This window comes from Felis catus, chromosome B3, assembly GCF_018350175.1.
Source record: "Felis catus isolate Fca126 chromosome B3, F.catus_Fca126_mat1.0, whole genome shotgun sequence".
Classification (NCBI taxonomy): Eukaryota; Metazoa; Chordata; class Mammalia; order Carnivora; family Felidae; genus Felis; species Felis catus.
Genome location: NC_058373.1, coordinates 91,121,201 through 91,140,732, shown reverse-complemented (window position 1 = coordinate 91,140,732; position 19,532 = coordinate 91,121,201).

Genomic DNA, 19,532 nt, shown 5'->3' with positions numbered 1-19,532 from the left:
TTATCACACCTTTGATTTGTAATTTCTCCTGAATGTTAGTAATATTGTAAACCTGTTGAGGGAAAGGACATTGACAAACTTCTTCCCCCACCCCTCATGGTATATATAGCCAAAAAGACAAAAAAAAATTAATAAAAAGAAAAGAAAAAGAATGAGCGGAATAATATTTACAGATGATATGTACATATACAAATCATTTAGCCTCTTCAATTTGCTGTTTCTACAAAGGACTGTGGTCTAGCATTTCCTCTTTAAAGAAGCAAAATTTGAATAAGGAATAGTGAGTAAATTTTAGGAGATGTGATAGTTTAATTTCACTCAACTCTTTGAACCATAAACATTAAATAACTCCTTCCTCCCTCCCTCCCTCCCTTCTTTCCCATCTCTGTATCCATCTCTCCCTCTCTCTCTCCACTTCCCTCTCCTTATCTTCCTCCTTCTCTCTCCCTTTCTTTCCTGTCACCTGTATGGCTTTTCAATTTATCCGCCACCCCCAGTATTCCACCTGAGTCATGGGCTCCCTTAATGAATCTCAGTAGAAATCTTAATATCTTCATTGGGTTGGGTTGTTAAATTCTCTTGCTGTGGCTTTTAAAATTTAAGGTAATTCATTATAAAGCGTAAGTTTCATAGTCAATTCAAAGCTCTTCTCTAATGTACATCAGATGTGTGTCTCCAGTGGTCTGAGGGAAAGAGGAGGGGTTAGGGGCATGCGAAGCTCTTTCCCACTCACTTTCTTGCCCGCCACCTATTTCCTTGGTGAAAAGACTAAGAAAAAGGGGGAGGTTTAAATAAAAGATATTCCTTGCATGAATATTTATTTGCATGTGTATCAATTGACCATCATCTTTTTTATTAGTTAAAATAGGAATCACACAAAAACAGAAGACATCAAGTTGCTACCCATTCCAACCTGTCATCATAACTGACCTAAACTGTTGTGTTTAGTATTACCATGGATAAATACAGGCTGGAGCAGGCCCTGCTGATTCAAGCTCAACCACATGTCTCAAACATCGGTGCATCAGAGGACACTTAGAAGAGTCAACGTACTCCATTTGACATCTAAGAAGAGAGCCTAGTGGTACATTCCTAATATGCCTGAAACTCTGAATCACACTCTGCCAGTCTCAGCAAATGTGTAATTGACAAGTAGATGTGTAATCTGACCTCCAAGACCCCAACGCTGGAGTTTATGAATGGGTTTTTATAGACAAGGGTAACAGCCATTTTATGCACCTCTTGGGAAGTGTACATGTAGAGATTTTCCTTTCCTAATCTTGTCTGGCCATAATGCTTTCTCTCTAATACATCTGTTGCTTACCATGATCCGGCATCAATTCAATGTCATATGTGGAAGTCATTAGGGCCAATGGCCAAGCAGTTATCTTACTTGGGAAGTAGATAATCATGCCTCCTTTCAGGCACCCACAGATACTACAAGCAATTCTCCAATGACTACTACATGTTGGGATGGCAATGAGAACCAGTCAGTTTCCCATCCTTGAGGATCACTCCTTTTCATGATCTGTCCTCCCTAAAATGATCACCTGTACTCCTGTACCTCAACTCTAGTTCTCCTAAATAGAGGAAGGCAAGTGAGAGAGGATTGTAAGGACTGTTTTGTTAAAATTGTGCCTTTCATTAGGCTCTGGTCTCACAGCTTGCTGTTCTCTCAATTCAGAATGTAGGATGCTGACAGTTTGTTTTTCTCTGTCGTGGACTATACTAGTCAATTCTACGAAAACTAGTCAATTTCTCTAGCTTGACAATTGAGTCTACCATGATCTCAAAATTTAATGTGTTCTGTCATTAGGATTCTAACGGATTGTAAAGATCAACATTGCATCTGCTTCATGAGACAGAACTATACTGAGAGGGAGAAGGGCACAAGAAAAAAAATAAGATGTATTGCACTTGCTGTTTTTACTTTTCCACACTCTTTGAATTTCATTGAGCAATAATCTCTCTCACCATACTTTATTTTTAATTTTTTAATGTTTATTTATTTTTGAGAGGGGGGGAGGGGGAGAGAGAGAGAGGGAGAAACAGAATCCGAAACAAGCTCCAGGCTCTGAGCTGTCAGCACAGAGCCCACCGCGGGGCTCAAACTCACAGACTGGGAGATCATGACCTGAGCTGTAGTCGGATGCTTAACTGAGCCACCTGAATGCCCCTCACCAGATTTTAAACTCTGCTTTATGTTTTTTACAGAGTCATCTTTCTTCTGAAGAATTAAGTTATTTGGGGGAAAAGCTGGGCAGGAATTTTCAAAGCTTTCTCAAGCTTCAATATTTAAAGAATGACTGTAATGCTTGTTAAAAAAAAAAGATTCAATGAGTGTATTCAAAAGGGATCTGATATAGGAACACTAAGGTGGAGACTAAGGTGGAAACAGGAATCTACTTTTAAAAAGCAGCTTAAATATTTCTAATGAAGATTAGTAGACTACAACTTAAGTAAAGAGGGCTTTCTGTGTTTCTAATAAATTTTAGCATGTTTTATGGAACACTAAAACTTTCAGTCTCAGTAAATTTAATGATCTCTCTAGAACTATATTCATAAAATTCTGCTGTTTTTTCTTACATATGAACCAGAGCATTGAAGAAAAAAAATTGAAAAGGGTCAAAGAGAGAAAAGTTACAAACTTTTTATATGACTATAACATAACTCCATGTAAATAAAAATACCAATTAAAAATGTTGCTTTCCCTAAGAACCACTGACAAATTGCAGCACTAAAAATACCATAGTTTGAGAATTAGAAATAATAATATTTCAGGACATGAAAACTGTTACTATTTAATATGAGTCAATTGTTTGATGATATGAAATCTGAAAATTTCACAAAGCTGAGGAGAATTTCTCAGCGTAAATGACATCTCTTATAATATAATATTTTCAAGCCTGGCCACTTCCACGCATATTGTACCTATTAGGAAAGAGTGCAATGGAGGACGTTTGTTCTCATAGCCCCGCACCTGGAAGGAATTCTCTACTGGAGTTTTGACTTGGTATTTACAGGTATGAGGGATTTCTCATCTGTGAAATATTTTTTTTAACAGCTTGGATCCTTTTTCTTTTTACCTTTTTCACTATTAACAAGTCTGCCTTCTATATTTCCCTATCACTCACTTGCTCTGCATTTCTATAGACCTAGTTCTAGTTTTGCCTTTTGTTTCCTTCTGTGGGAGTACATTGGGATATCATGAGAGATTAAAGAGAGAGAATTATGAAGGACAAGAGCTAATTCCTGGATCTTTTTTTTCAACCTTATACTATGTAATGCTATGCAACAAATTTAAAAAAAATACTTGTTTATTTTTTAGTATATGAATCCACTTTATACACATTGTCTAATTTCATCCTCATAGCATCTCAGGAGAGAGTAGGCAGGTGTAAATGGCCTCATGTTCCTGAAGAGAAAAATGAAGCTAGAGAGAGAGTTTCATTCCTATTTTCTAGTGAGTAGAAGTGTTGTTATATCAATATTACCTCTAATGCTTCTATTATTATGATTCCTTATGTTTATGTTGCTTATAGATCAGGAATGCTTTTTCCTTCCTTCTTTCAAAGTATATTACCATGCACAAAAGAGCATTTAAGCACTTACCAACTTCAATTAGGAAAGAATCAATACATTTCTCACGAAGGACTTCAATGGGAAACAAATTGGAAACCCCTGACACAGTGTGAAAAACATAATTCTGGGCCACCTGGGTGGCTCAGTCGGTTAAGCATCTGACTGTGGCTGAGGTCATGATCTCACAGTTCGTGAGTCCAAGGACTACGTCGGGCTCTGTGCAGACAGCTCAGAGCCTGGATCCTGCTTTGGATTCTGTGTCTCCCTCTCTCTGCCCCTCCCCTCTCTCTCCTTCTCTCTCTGTCTCTCTCCCTCCCTCACTCTCTCTCCCTCCCCCTGTCTCTCTCTCTCAAAAATAAGTATTAAAAAATTTTAAATCATAATTCTGACTAGAGTTTTTAGGATGGACAAGCAGAATCTAACTGAAATACAAGGGCAGGTGCTTTTTAATTTACATTTAAATTGTGGAGCCAAGCTCCAGGTCCTAGAAATCCACAAAAGGTGGGATGGAGAATTTAGGGTCATGGTTTTCTCCTTGAAGGTAGACATCAATTTGGCTCCTGAGAGATTTCACATGAGGCTAGGAAATAACCAAAAGGAAAATAAACCTCACTTTGTTCTTTAGGTCACAGGAAACAATACAAAAGGCAGAAAAATCAAGCTAGAGGCAAGATGTTAATCCAAAAAAAATCGGATATTAAATTAAGAAAATGGCATAATATTCTGACTTCAGCATAGTGGGTAGTACCTATGTATTTCTTAAGACCTAATCTGTATGAAGACTTTCTTGGTTTCTAATAGCTAATTTCAAGATTTCTGAAAGGATAATTATTTACAGTGTTTTCTTTTGCCCTTTCAATTGGGTAAATCAAAATATCTTTCTGAACATGTTCCAACTATTTTACTATAGCATACAAAATGTGAAACTTCTGTTTTTGACCTTTTGACCAGAAGGTTCTGGAAGTGTGAATATTGCTATTTCTTTATCTCATGAAGTATTTAGCTTAACAGAACAATGTTGGTCTTGCCTTATTTCTCATCAAGGATTTGTTGGGTTAAGATAGCGAAGCCTGGCAAGTTCACCTTGGCCCAGTACAATACGAAGAGTTAAGTGTTCTTACTTTAGATCAATTAGCTTGCAGAAAAAAAAATGGACAGGGCATTCCCTGTATGAGTACAGAAAAAAAAAATTACCTAAGACAGCGAATTTTTTTTTTTTCACTTTTCAGGAACAAAAGAAATATCTAACATATGTCTTCAATGAGTTCCACAGCTAGACTGAACAAAACTCCACCGGCACACTACTCTCAGAATAACATGACAAGAAAATTCACAATATAGAGTTGCCACATCTTGGTGAAAAAAATATCCTCCAAAGCACTGTTGTTCAAAATGCGATATCACTTGGGAGCATGGTGGAAATGCAGATACTTGTGCCGTGCTCCAAACCTACAGAATCAGAATCTGCATTTTATGAATGAAGATTCACAGGAGATTCTTATGTTAAATCTCTTAGAGAGACATACTGTTCTAAAAAAAATTGCATTTTAGGATACATAGTTTGATGTACAGTTTAACTGAACCTCTAACATAACACCACTAGTTAGCAAGGCATTTTTGGAGACACTTTAGAATGAATATCTGTTTTTGAATCTCTGACTTGTAAAGCCAAATCTGCATAACATCAATCTATTTAGCTGATGTCCTCATAATCGAATTTCTGTTTAACTGTTTATAGGGACTTCACATAGTACCTATGTATACATGATTATATTCAGTTTATGATACATATTTCAAAGATAATGATAAGTATGGCCCTTGTAAATATATATATGCATTTATATTGCAACGTGTTTTGATGGAAAAAATAAACTGAGTGAAATATATTGATGAAAATCAGACTTGTGGAGCGCCTGGATGGCTTACTCGGTTAAATATCCAACTTCAGCTCAGGTCATGATCTCATGGTCTGTGGGTTCAAGTCCCGCATCCGACTCTGTGCTAACAGCTCAGAGCCTGGGGCCTGCCTCAGATTCTGTGTCTCCCTCTCTGACCCTCCCGTTTGTGCTCAGTCTCTCTCACTCTCTCAAAAGTAAATAAACGTTAAAAAAAGAAAAAAAAAATCCAGTCTTGGTGGATATATGATGCTTGATTATAGCAAAGTTTCTCAAGGGCAAACAAACTTAATTAACAACAGTCAAGAACAAAAGTAAGAAAATGCTCCTAAACATGTCTAAATACCTTGAAACAATCTCTCCCAAAGGGCAAACTTAAGAGCAATGCATACATTGGAATCACTTCCCTGTTTTCAGTGCAAATACTTAGGCTCCCCCACAAGCCCACTGAAACAGCGTTTTGTGTGGGATCCCTGAACTCTCTATTCTAACTTCCTGGTGATTCCTTAAGCCTGTGAAATTTGACAATCATTGACTAAAAAATAAAGCAAACATATTTTACTGATATGTTATACAAAATAAACCCAGTCACTTAGTTACTGATAGTCACTGGTAGTTGTTTGAAAGAGAATTATCTCAGCCAAAAATGATCCAAATAAGTCTTTAAAATACCTCAGAATACCACTTCAAAAGGCAAGCCATGATCTCTGCCCTTTACGAATTCTGATTCTTTCTAGTATATTCGCTTTATGAACGTTACGGGAATATACTGCTCTGTGACTTCCAACTGGGAAAGACAGAGCATGCCTGTCTGAGTTCTTTCCTTTTTTACGACATTTACTCTTTCACAACCCTGCTTTCATTTGGATGAACACTGCAGGAAAATTATCAGAAGTACAATATCCTCCTAGACCAAGTAGTTTTTAGAATTGGCACTTAAAGGGGGAGAGAATAAAACTATGGAAAACGTTAGAAACTTAGTTTCAGTTCCAACTTTTCTGTCAATTAATGTAAGCTTGGGGAATATCACTTAACCCTTCACATCCCAATTTGCAACATGAAACAGCTAGACTAGAATATCCGAAATGTCCCTTCCACTTTTTGCAGCCTCGGATTCTAAATAAAATGTATTTAAACATTGATTCTGAGGGGGCGCCTGGGTGGCGCAGTTGGTTAAGCTTCCGACTTCAGCCAGGTCACGATCTCGCGGTCTGCGAGTTCGAGCCCCGCGTCAGGCTCTGGGCTGATGGCTCAGAGCCTGGAGCCTGTTTCCGATTCTGTGTCTCCCTCTCTCTCTGCCCCTCCCCCGTTCATGCTCTGTCTCTCTCTGTCCCAAAAATAAATAAACGTTGGGAAAAAAAAATAAAAAAAAAATAAACATTGATTCTGAGAAATCATTTTTTTTTAAATAGACTAATTCTGTTAACCAAATAGTGGTTGTTTTTCTCTATATTTTTAAAATAACTCACCAAAAAAATTCTTTTAGGATGATTTATATTACAAACTTTAGGTACAGATTTTTTCAGGTATCTCCACTTGAGCAACATATTTACATCCAGTTACTGCTCGGGTTAGGAACTTTCCTTGGAGCTGAAGATGCTGAATTCCTCCAATAACCATCTCTGCGGTTCACATAAAGTGCAACATTGCAACTTCACAGCTATAGACCACAATATAAGGCTTACGGTGGATTGAGTTCCTTTTTTTTTATGCCTTCAGATTAAAAATTCTTCCAATAATCCAGGCACAGAGTTCTTTGAAGGACAGAATTTCAGCAAACTCATCCACACTGAGGGAGATTGGGCTATATATTTTTCTTATTTTATAAATAATTTATCATCTTTACTCCCATTGCAATTGTGATCTCATAATACAGTCTGAGAAATAGTTATTGTTTTTCAGTTTCCTGAAAGTTAATTGCAAGATTATTCTAATTTCTTGGTTTAAAAGATGCCTAGGGACGCCTAGGTGGCTCAGTTGGTTAAGCACCTGAATCTTGATTTTGGCTTAGGTCATGATCTCACAGTTTGTGGGCTCAAGCCCCATGTTGGGCTCTGTGTTGACGGTGCAGAACTTGCTCGGGATTCTCTCTATATATACCCCTCCCCCTGTCCTCCCTCTAAAAATAAATAAACTTAAAAAAAAAGATGCTTAGGGTACCTGTGTGGCATAGTTGGTTAAAAGTCTGACTCTTGGTCATGATCTCCTGGTTCATGGGTTCAAGCCTGCAACAGAATTGAAGTGGGGTATTTGCTGATGGTGAGGAGTTTGCTTGGGGTTCTGTCTCCATTTCTCTCTGCCACCACCCCGCTTGTGCTCATTCCCTAAATAAATAAATAAATAAATAAACAAACAAACTTTAGAAATTAAAAAAAATATATATGGGTAGATAATTATGACACAGGGATTTTCGTGATTTACTTCCTTTAATCTATGTGAACATTCAAATTTCTTATTTATTCTTGCTTATATTTTGGTAAGTTTGCCATATATACATACTCTCACTTAGCTATTAACATTTTAATCATGGCTTGTTAGTCATGGTATCTACTCTTGAAACTTCCACAGATTCATTCCAAAATGAATAGCCATGGCCTTTAGACTCCATTGGGACAGTTGAAACAAAGTGTGGAGGCCTCTACACAAGGGTGGTACTCCTGTAGGGGCCTCAGTTTCGAATTCTTGCCTCACGTGGACAGTCTTGATCTCTTATCTCTGCATATGTTTTAAAACCTTTTGGTTAACTCCTCTCTCTTCCCACGACTATGGCAACATTGGCCTACATGCCCAGAATGCAGGTTTTCTCTACTTTGTTACCAGCACTGAGTTTTCTATTTTTCGTGTAAGTCCAGACGTGATTTTAAACACTGCTCTACGTTTCCCAATATTTCCAGCTTTTTGAAACAGAGGCATTTGCTTCCTCTTTATATAAAGTACCCATTTAAAATTTTGCATATATTTATACAAATTATGCATTTATACACACCCTAATATAGAGAAAGATGCACACAACACTCTAGGGTATAAACTCCTGAGGAGAAAATTTGAAGATAAACATGGGATAGTGACTGTACTTGAGATGTGACAGTTTTACATCATGTAAACTGTTTATAAACAGAAGTACTTATTGAAATTTTAATAGAATTTAAATACAATCAATGCAGGCATTACAGTCTTATAAAACCAGAGTAGAAGCATATTGAAGAGGAAATGTGTGAATTCCCCAATTTAAAGGCAATATGTTAGTTATGCTTCATAAAATAATCATACCTGGAAAGGAATAGAAAGATCATGAAACCTAATGTATTCAAAACTGTGATTCACTGTTTTAGAAACCCTAGTGAAGATTAAGGAAGATCAGATCTATAGATATTTGTCCCTTTCCCTTTCAATTAGCATAGTCCCATTTAATCTCTCCCACCTCCAAGCCTTCTATTATATACGACCTGAGGAACAAGGTTATGGCTAAACTGGAATTTGAAAATCATTTTGGTAGATCAATGTTAGAGGATACTGTTTTTCTCCTTGGACTTACACTTCTATTCTACTTTGACAACAAGATCTGCTTCAATGTGATAGGTATTTCTGAAAGTCTGACTATGTCCTCATATTTCTCCACAACAAAACCATGACTACAAATGAACATTTTATGTATTTATACTGTTTTGCTCATTTCTAATTTTTTTCTGACTTCAGTAATCATTCTAATAATTATAAGTAGCAAGCAATTTATCAAGACATTATGACCTTAACACATTTAGATAAATGGTTAATGTCTGAAGTTCAGATTTATTGGAGGCAATTCACTTAATGAAATGGATGATGGGCATTTTTCTCACCAGTTTCTATATTTAGATGATCATTTCTAAATTCTGCAGTGAGTAAGCACCAAAAAACTTTTGAACATAAATAATTAAATGTAAATAAAATAATTTTTCCACAGGAAAATCACTCAATACTTTAAACTTCTTCTGATTCATGTGCCAAAAAAAAAGAAACCCAACAAGGTTATTTATCATCAAAAATCATTTTAACGATCTCTCCTCTGACAACTAGATTAAGTCTTCTTCAATTTTATTGAAATAAAAAAGCACTGGGGACCACCTGACATGCACATTGATTTGTTACTCTGGGCTTAAAGTAAAATTAGACACTGGCATTTTGATTTGCCCCTCTTTTTCTTCCTTTTGCATCCCACTAAGTGTAAGAGAACAGTGATAATTAAAAAAAGTCTTGAAAAGAAAATCAGACTCATGCTTTCCTGTATCATGGGAATTCCCTCTTTTAATGAGTCTAATTAAGTAATTACACTTACTATTGAAAAAGATTTTTGTTTGTCTTGTTTTCTAATGAATATATGTTTGTCTTTCACATTTCTAATTTTCCTTTGATTTTTTTATGTATAAACTTCCCCTACTGTGTGTGTGTGTGTGTGTGTGTGTGTGTGTGTGTGTGTGTGATAGCATACAGGCACACATGCATGTGCATGTACACACATACACATTCTGTTCAGAACTATATTTGATAATTCAGAACACTTTATATTTTACATGTAGCTGTTGTTCCTTTATTTCAGACTTTTATGATCAGCCATTTCTGTTTCAGGTAGGCCATTGTGAAGGATATAGTTTGTTCTTAAGAATTTACTGCTTATATCTGATTACCTTAATTCCTGAAAATGCCTTTAGGTAGTTCCAGTCCAAAATTATAATTAGGTGCATTAAAAATAAAAGTATTATTATGTTTAAGTATGACCATATTTTATATAAAGATGGAGTTAAAATGGCTTATTTTTTCCTCTAAAAATGACTTAAAAACACAAGTTCAATTTCTTGAAATATAAATAAAATTCAAACCAACATTATTATTGCCAATCATCTTCTGAACAATAGTAAGGAAGAAGAGGGAATTTGTTTGGGTGCAGTGGCAGGCAAGGGAAGAGGGTAATACAAGGAAATGTTAAGTAATATGGCTTTTTACCATCCCTAGAAAGTTTTAGTGATGCCGAGTTGGGAACAGTCATTCTCACAATCTATGCATCATCACAAAAACGTGGTATACATATCCTGTTGGTTCTGTTTTTCTGGAGAACTCTAATACATGGCTGTTTCCTGGTTGCTTAGAGAAGAAAAAGCACTCCTTCAGCAAGTTACAATATATGAAACAACCAAATGTGAATTCTATTGGCCTCTTTTTTGGGACCATTTGATTGCAGTCTTAAAAATGTCTACAGGATGGTAAGGTATTTATCTGATTTACCAATTAATCAAATTAAAGTTACCTAGGCATTCAGGTGTTGAACTAAGAACCAGTGATGTAGTAATGAATTTCAAACATATAGCAAAATATAAATCAGCATTTACATATCAAAGAAGTTGTAGTGTTTAAGTAAAAACTGCCAAATTACTGCCAATTTCCTCTAGTTGTTTTATAATTAAACTCTATATGACTGAAATACTTTAGATCACAAATGAGGAAATAAATTAAAAAAAAACTCATTGCAAAATGTGATCTATAGCTCAAGAGCGAGAGATGGTTCAGTAGATAATTTGCAAGAAATAACCATAATTATTATTGTATCCATGTACCTTCATTTGCAGTTCTTTACACAAAAAGATATTGTCTATTTCCTAACCCCTTGAAGCTGGGTTTCAGCTCTCTCTCTCATAACACTGCAATTACCACCTAAGTTCTGGCCAGCCTACTGGGTAGAGAGAAACTCTTGCAGGAGAAATGAATTATCAATCCTGAGGCTTTCTTAGGCATCTTAACCAACCCCAACTAACCTAGCAGCTGACCACAGAAGAATGAGGTAGCATAGTTGATAAGAATGGTGTGGCTGAGCCAAACACAAATTACCAATCTATAAAATAGTAAGATAAATATTTTTGCTTAATCCCACTAAATTTCTGGTCAGTTTATTGTACTCTTCTATCAATGGCAATACATATCTGATACAGAGAGGCTTTTTCCACTGACCAGGTAACAAGACAAAGGCCTTGTTAGAGGCCTTGTTAGAGTTCAGAGGTTAAAAGATACCCCCACACTATTACTGTCCATTTAGAAGGACTAGATATACAATGAACAATGTAATTTGAATTGATAATTCAATTGACAAATTGAATTAAAAATCAAATAATGAATTAATTTTATACAATAAATTGTTTAAAAGTATGGGAGCTATGCAAAAAATTATAGCAAAATGGAGAAAAAGAGAGAGAAAATAGGTGCAGAAACTAAGATGAATAAGATGGGTGAAGAATGTATTCTGGAAGAAATCTTCCTAGTTAAAATAGTTAGAAAACAGAAATTTTGTAGTCCATATAAGCATATGAAAGAAAATTGGCAACTTATGGGAAATGTGACAAAGATGAGCTTATATGATTAAAAAAAAGGTTTTAGAAAACAAATTGCAGTAATATTATGCAGCCATAAAATAGGATGAGATCATGCAATTTGCCACAACATGGATGGACTTTAGGGTATTATTTGAGTGAAATAAGTCAGACGAAGAAAGATCAATACCATATGATTTCACTCATATGTGGAATTTAAACACAAATGGATAAACAAACAAACAAAAAGCAGAATCAGACCAATAAATACAGAGAACACATTGATAGCAGAAGGGAGGAGAAGGGCAAAAATGGGTGAAGGGAAGTGGGAGATACAGGCCTCCAGTTATGGAATGAATCAATCATGCAAATAAAAGGAACATCACAGGGAATATGGTCAATGATATTTTAGTAGTGTTAAATGGTGGCCGGTGGTAGCTACTCTTATGGTGAGCAAAGGATACGTCATAGAGAATTTGAATCAGTATGTTGTATACGGAAAAGTACTCTAACATTGTGTGTCAACTATACTAAAATAAAAAAAAACAAATGAAAAAAGATATTGTATTATTTAACACTGGGACTAGTAACAAAAATTATATTAAAATAGTTGTAGTATTTAAATTAGAAAGTCTGGTAATGTAACCATGGTAATATTTTTTCTGGAAATTCTAATTAACTCCATATTAGATTAAAAATAAGAGTCTAAATATTGGAAAAAAATAGAAATCAGAAGATTTTCAGATAATATGAGCAAATATTTAGAATATTAGAGTATTATGCTCTGGTTTCTCTTCAGATCGCATAAAGCTTTCGCCTTTTAGAATATTAGAGTATCAACACATAAACTATTGTAATCAGCACAAAAATTCAATAAGTCATTTGCATACAAATTGATGTACCAAATTTTGTAACATTTATATATACAAATACAAATCATAAAATATACTAAAAATCTTATGGTAATATCAGGTGACATTAGACAAGCCCTGCTTTAAGTGCTTTACATAACTCATAGGTCTTATAATAAATATTTTTATTATCCTTCATTTAAAGTGAAGAATCTGAGGGCTCAGAGAATTAAATAAGCCATCACCACATGACTGTTGAGGTGGCAACAAAATCCTTATCACAAGCCAACTGATTCTAAACTTCCTAAACTGTCCCTTGATCTCAACCAAGGAGGCAACACAAAATATGAAATACTAAAGCCAAACTTAAGAATTTTTCAAGATTCATCAAGAAAAAATAAAATGGCTCATAAAAGCACAACCGGAAACATGGAAGTCAGAAGCCATATCACTTCTGTTTATTTGCCTATCATTATTGGCACAGTGTTGGGCACATTTATTAGCACTTAATAAATGTCAGTGAATATATGAACTAATAACACTTAATACTACAGCAATGTAGGAAAACAAGTATTATCATTTGCTGTTGGTAGAGTGTAAATTTGCATAACCTTTTGAAGGAAAAATTTACATTAATGTTTACAATGGAAAATGTGTATGCTCTTTAACTGGGAAATCTTCTGTTTAAAATTTCATTCTACATAAATATTCTGTACTGTGTAAGAATGCCTTTGGCAGCAAAGAACTGAAAACTTGATAAATCATGCCTTAAAAATTGAGGTTCATGTTTTCCACATATAATTGGACATAGGCAATGTTTGATGTTGGTGAAACAGTTTTACAATCTAACTAGCTTTGAAGCTCTATCTTTCTTCTCTGACATCCTTAGCATCTTGTGTTTTTCTCCCTCTACTTGTTTCATTAAGATTTCAAAATGCCAAACTCTACTGCAGGTACCAATCTGTTTCCAGAGAGGAAGAAGGAAAAAGGAGCAATGTACTCTCTTTTTACGCCTGCCACTTAAAGTTGAAAGTAAGCCATCGTTCCAAGTAGCCCACCACGGATTTTTTTTATGGTCTATATTGAGAAATGAGTTACTCTAAATGCAAGAATTTATCTTTCAGTTCCCAGTTGATAACTGTCTACCTACCACATTCTCACAATCAATGCTGAAATACATATGTAAAGTAGCTAGCCATTTGCCATCTACAGGATAAGAAAAAAGCTAGAAAAACACCTCAGTAACTATTGATAGGACATTAACTATCATATGGCCATATCTCCTAAAATTAGGAGAATATAATAAGGTATTGAAATGCATAAAGGATATTCTCATCTCATTGTTGTAAAATGCATTATTTTCCATTAATAGGAAGACATCCACATTTCAGCTCTCAGGAGTGCAAATATCAAAACCACCTCCTAAGAATCTGGGAGCTAGTATGGTCTAGTCCTTGGCATACAGCCCAAAGACCCAGTGTCACAAGCTACTCCACATAGAGAACTGCTACCTCTAATAAAACATTGGCACATATACTTCTTTTTCTCTCATCTTCCTCACCCCAAAATTGTTTTTTTTTTTTTTTTGGTTAGCCAGGATTTTTAGCTTAATGTGCTTGCCTGCATGCATATTTGCATTTTCTAGTTTTAATCAGCAGTATTTATTACTTCAATATTTATAAACTAAATAGAACAAAGAAGCATACAATGTTCCATTGCTGCTTTAAAAAGTTAAAGCTTTTCTCCTATCTATAAATATTTCAACCCAAGCTGAACTAGTTATAGAAAGATAGATTCTTAAATCCATATCTCAGCATCATAAATTGATGGTAATCTGAGGCATGGTCCATTAGATGTGATTTATGCTTCTCATTAAACATAGCTATAGCAATATATATACTTTTTGCAAAGAACAGTTAATAGTAAACAAGTTTACACTGAAGAAATTTAGATTCTCTATAAATAACACTTCTATGGGACTTCAGCACTTCTCCTTCTGTAATGCTAATTAGTAGACCAACTCATGGTATGTGGTGAAATATCTAACAAACAGCTTGTTTAATATTGTTTATCGCAAACTAAAGCAATGCAAAGAAGTTATAAAAAGCTGGTTAAAATCTCATTAAAATCCTGAAATTAAAAAAAAAAAAGCCTACGTTTGAAAGAAACATAAACAAATGTTCCTTTTTTAAATGAATGGCATGATCCTGACAGTAGTCGTGTCTAAAAACTGCAGGTACTTTTCACAAGGAAAATTTAGCTGCCTGTAGAGTCATATTTACATATTATGTTATGATTCAGAAAATATTCATCCTCCTCAGCCCCTTCTGTGGGAATACTTTATTTCTCTATCCTGTGGATGTTGCATTTGGTTATGTGATTCACTTCAGCCAAAAGAATGTAAAGGGATATAGCATATGGATGCATCCAGGCAGAGGCTTTATCTGTCCTTGCATGGATTGGTTTGCTCTCATACTCTTGTCCACAGACATGAGAATTTCCCTTCCCAGATAAGGTATGATCTTTCAGTTAGGATATGAATATATTTAGAGGTAACCAACATTTTGGAGGTAAACCTAACTGAACCACTACAGCTTAGCAAAGTCAAACCAAGATGCATCTGATCCATATGTCCATGAGCACAAAATGAGTGGTTGTGCCTTCAAGCCACTTAATTTGTAGGTTGTTTGGTATGCAGCACGGCTACAACAAAAAGATAACTTACACAAGTGGTTAGCATCCCAGCTTGGTGAATAAGGGAAGCATATATAGTCAAAATCATCCTTGGAAATTCTTCATCCATTTATTACTAAAGTAGTTTTAGGAATAAAAAACAAACACATTGTAGTTTTATATAAACACCCCCATAATATGTCCAAATAAATTTATACTCAAAAATATGTAAAATAATGTATATACAAATAATAATTTTATAGTAGTGCATTTTAAACATCAGAAAAGCACATCCTATGGAAGAAACCGTAAGTGATAATAACCATTGAGGAATAGCATGACTTTGTCTCATGAACACTCCTGTAGATGTATTCATTTAGTAGGATTGCCTCCCTAAAATAAAATGGCTATTTTCCTCTTTTCCTCTTTTTCTTTTTTTGCCTGAGTGTACTTTAAAACTCCTCTAAGTAACTTTGCAACCAAGATCAGATTAGTATATATGTATTAATACTTTCACCATGTTTTGTGATTCTTAATTAAAACTATGTATATGGGGCACCTGGGTGGCTCAGTCCATTAAGTGTCCAACTTCTGCTCAGGTCATGATCTCCCAGTTCATGAGTTCCAGCCCCGTGTCAGGCTCTGTGCTGTCAGCCCAGAGCATGGAGCCTGCTTCAGATTCTGTGTCTCCCTCTCTCTCTGTCCCTCCCCACTCATGCTCTGTCTCTCTGTGTCTCTCAAAAATGAATAAACGTTAAAAAACTTATACAGGTATGTACATATTCAATTCTGTAATCATAGTTTTATTAATGGGTATTACTGCCCAATTTATAATCCGTGTACAATTAAAATTTAGATTTTATTCCTAAAAACATTTTTTCGTCATATTCCATACTGATCTGTAGACAGAATATAATTTCTATCAAAATCATGATATGGTATTTCATGAACCTAACAAGCTGATTCTAATATGTTTACAAAGATCAAGAGAAAGAAGAAAGCAGACATAAGAATTTCATAATCTCTCCAAATGAGCAAGTTGCTGGTAAAGGGACTCTTTATAAGATATAATGATATTATAAAGATCTAGTAAAAAAATGTGGTATTGGCACAGAGCAATAAAATAATAAATTGTCTAAAACCAAATCCTTTCATATATATATAAAGTTGATTCAACAGAGAATCCATTGTAGATCAGGAGGAAAGGATAAGTTGCTCAATAACTTTTGCTGGGTAAATTGGTTATCCATAAAGAAAAAAATGAATTTGAATCTCTGTATATTTTGTCATATAAATTTAGATGGATATAAGAAGGAAATATGGAAGACAATGTTTTAGTGTTTATAAAGAAATATAATATTGTAATGACAAAATTACTATCAAAAATATCAACCAGGACAATGTAAGCTAAATAATTTCCAGAGCTCAGACAGGGTGTAGAGATATTTAATCTCCAGACAGCCAAACCTGGGAGTGGAGATTTTTATTGATCATCTGAGGCATTCAGGAAAATGTACACACACACATCACACATTAGTAGCAGAGCTAAACTACCACTGGAGTCAAGCTAGGGCAGGGACGGATCTGGAGTACCTTTACTCTGGGGGTAATTTTTTGCCATGCGTCACACTTTGCATCCATAGTTTATTTTTATGCAGATACTCAAAGAAATCCCCATGTAGACACCTGGAGTTATTCTCCTGCCCCCTGAGCCAACTTTGGCCGCAATCTCAGTTTCCTCACCTCAAAAGCACCACCACCCTGGAATTCCCCCCCTTGCACTGTAGTCCAGAATGTGTTCCTAGAAAGAAAACTGGGGAAGCCACTGGGTTCACCTCAATTGTGTTGTTTCTCTCAGAGATCACAGTTCTTTATGACTATTATAAAATGTCCAAAAACTTTTCTTTCACATAGTTTTTAAGATTTTTTTAAGAGAGATAGAGTACTCAAGAGGGGGAGAGAAGCAGAGGGAGGGAGAGAGAATCCCAAGCCATCTCCTCACTCAAGCTCAGGGCCCAACACTGGGCTCATCCCGCGACCCTGGGACCATAACCAGAGCCAAAATCAAGAGTCAGATGCTCAGCCGACTGAACCACCCAGGCTCTCCTGTGTCACATTCTTCATACAGCTTTCCAATTGTTTTTGGTGGTAGAGAAAACAAAATGTTTACAAAAATGATTTTCTCTGAAGGAAAAGTAAGATGAAGAGGGGAGTTTTATGTAACAGATCTAGTACAGGAATTTGATGAGTTTATGAAGGTACTTTTATTTTCAAAATTCCTATAGCATTTATATAAATACACATATATACACTCATATGCTGTTTTATCAAATATTATAAAATGTGAAAGAGTAGAGTCAGGATAACAAGTTTGATGATTACAATATGGGAGACGTAACATTGATTTGGACAGTCTAATGGAGGTGGAGGTGATTTATATGATGCTTTCATGACCTAATTTTAAGGTACAGTTTCAAAAGTGGTCAATAAGATATATAGAGAGAGTTTAGAGAAAGATAACTACAGGGTTCTGCCCTGCAAAAAGAGGGTTAATGTTTATGCTTTTGCAAATTTATGAAAGACTAAGTCATGCGCAGTTTTGAAAAGGGAATCAATCAATACTTAGATTTTACAGGGAAGTTTGACATGCTCATTAGACTTCAAAGTAGAGATACAGTAGAGATATTTTTGAGTGAACTTAGTGTAAAGTGTTATTTTAGAAATATTTGTGCATAAATATGATTTAAATCTAAATACCTAGGTAAAATTCTCTAAGGAATAAGAATAATTACAGAAAAAATGATGTAGTCAGAGCTCAGAGAGTTTCTGTAGGGTGAGGAGTTAGAGGAAAAAAAAATGGAAGAGAAGAGGGCCATATAGAAGAACAATTAGGAGAATATAGTACATTAAAAGTCTGAAGACAGAATAGAAGTTGTTAAACAGTTATCTCCGAAAACAGATAATAAGCAAAGATGAGGAAACTAAATAAACTATACACCATTCTATGCTAGTCAATTTGGCCTATCAAAAAAAAAAAAGCCAAAAAAGATATTCAACTGAAGTGCTAAACCTGTTTAAATGTGGTGATAGAGCCAGTAAGACAAGACAAAAATTGTTTTGAAAACCATGTAATTTATTATGTATATTAGAATTTAATTTTGTAAACATAATAATTTATCGCTGATGGTGCTTAAATTTATTTATTTATCATCTTGAGCTTTGTAAGGAAGCCAATTATTCACAGAGACAGGCTCCATGCATTATTATATAACTTTTCCGTTGTAAAGTGACTTTGTGAAATGGAGCCGGTCATTCAGATTGCCAACTTATTCGCCAGCATAAAATCTGTTTCCCTTGGTAGTGCTAATAATAACACAACTATTATCCTAGGGAGACAAGCAGATTGTGCAGTCATTTACTTCTGTCTCTATTAAAGGATGCTACAACACCTGTTGTCTCCTACCTGAAATATCCTAAAGAAAAAGTTTTCTGTCAATTTTAAAATCTAAAGCAACAGTTCATTGTTTTTATCTATATGCAGATAAAGCTCATTCTCTCAAGAGCCTATTTTGGTTTATTGGAATAATGACTAAAGTTTATTAATTTACAAATAAACTTCAATTATTTTTGTGGTCAACATACATGCCTACTTGAAATGTTCAACACAAAGGACATTCAAGCTAAGAAAGTAGAAATTTACTTTCACTCATTATATTGTTATACTCCTTGCAACTAAAATGTTAGCCTTTTAGCACTTTTTTTTTTCTGTTTTAAAAGTGGCTTAGAGATAGTATCTTACAGACTTAAAAATCAATAGGGGAGAGTGACATATATAAGAGATTATGAGCTCCTGAAAGAAAAATTAAATAAAAAGACTAGACAGCTGAGGCACTTAGAAACAAAAGCTCAGAATCTCTACCCAGAATGGTGAAGGTATTTCCCAATCAAAGCCAGAGAGAAGTGACTGTTTCTTCAAAGTTTGCAGACACCAAAACAAAACTACAAAGAACATGAATATTTGGAAAACATGACACAATTGAATGGATAAAATAAATATCTAGTTACCAAGCCTAAGGAATTGGAGATCTAGGAATTATTGACAAAGAATACAAGTAAGTTTCAAGCTAAGTGATTTCTAAGAGAACTCTGATTACAATACCAAATAAAATGAAGAAAATTATATACGAACAAAATGA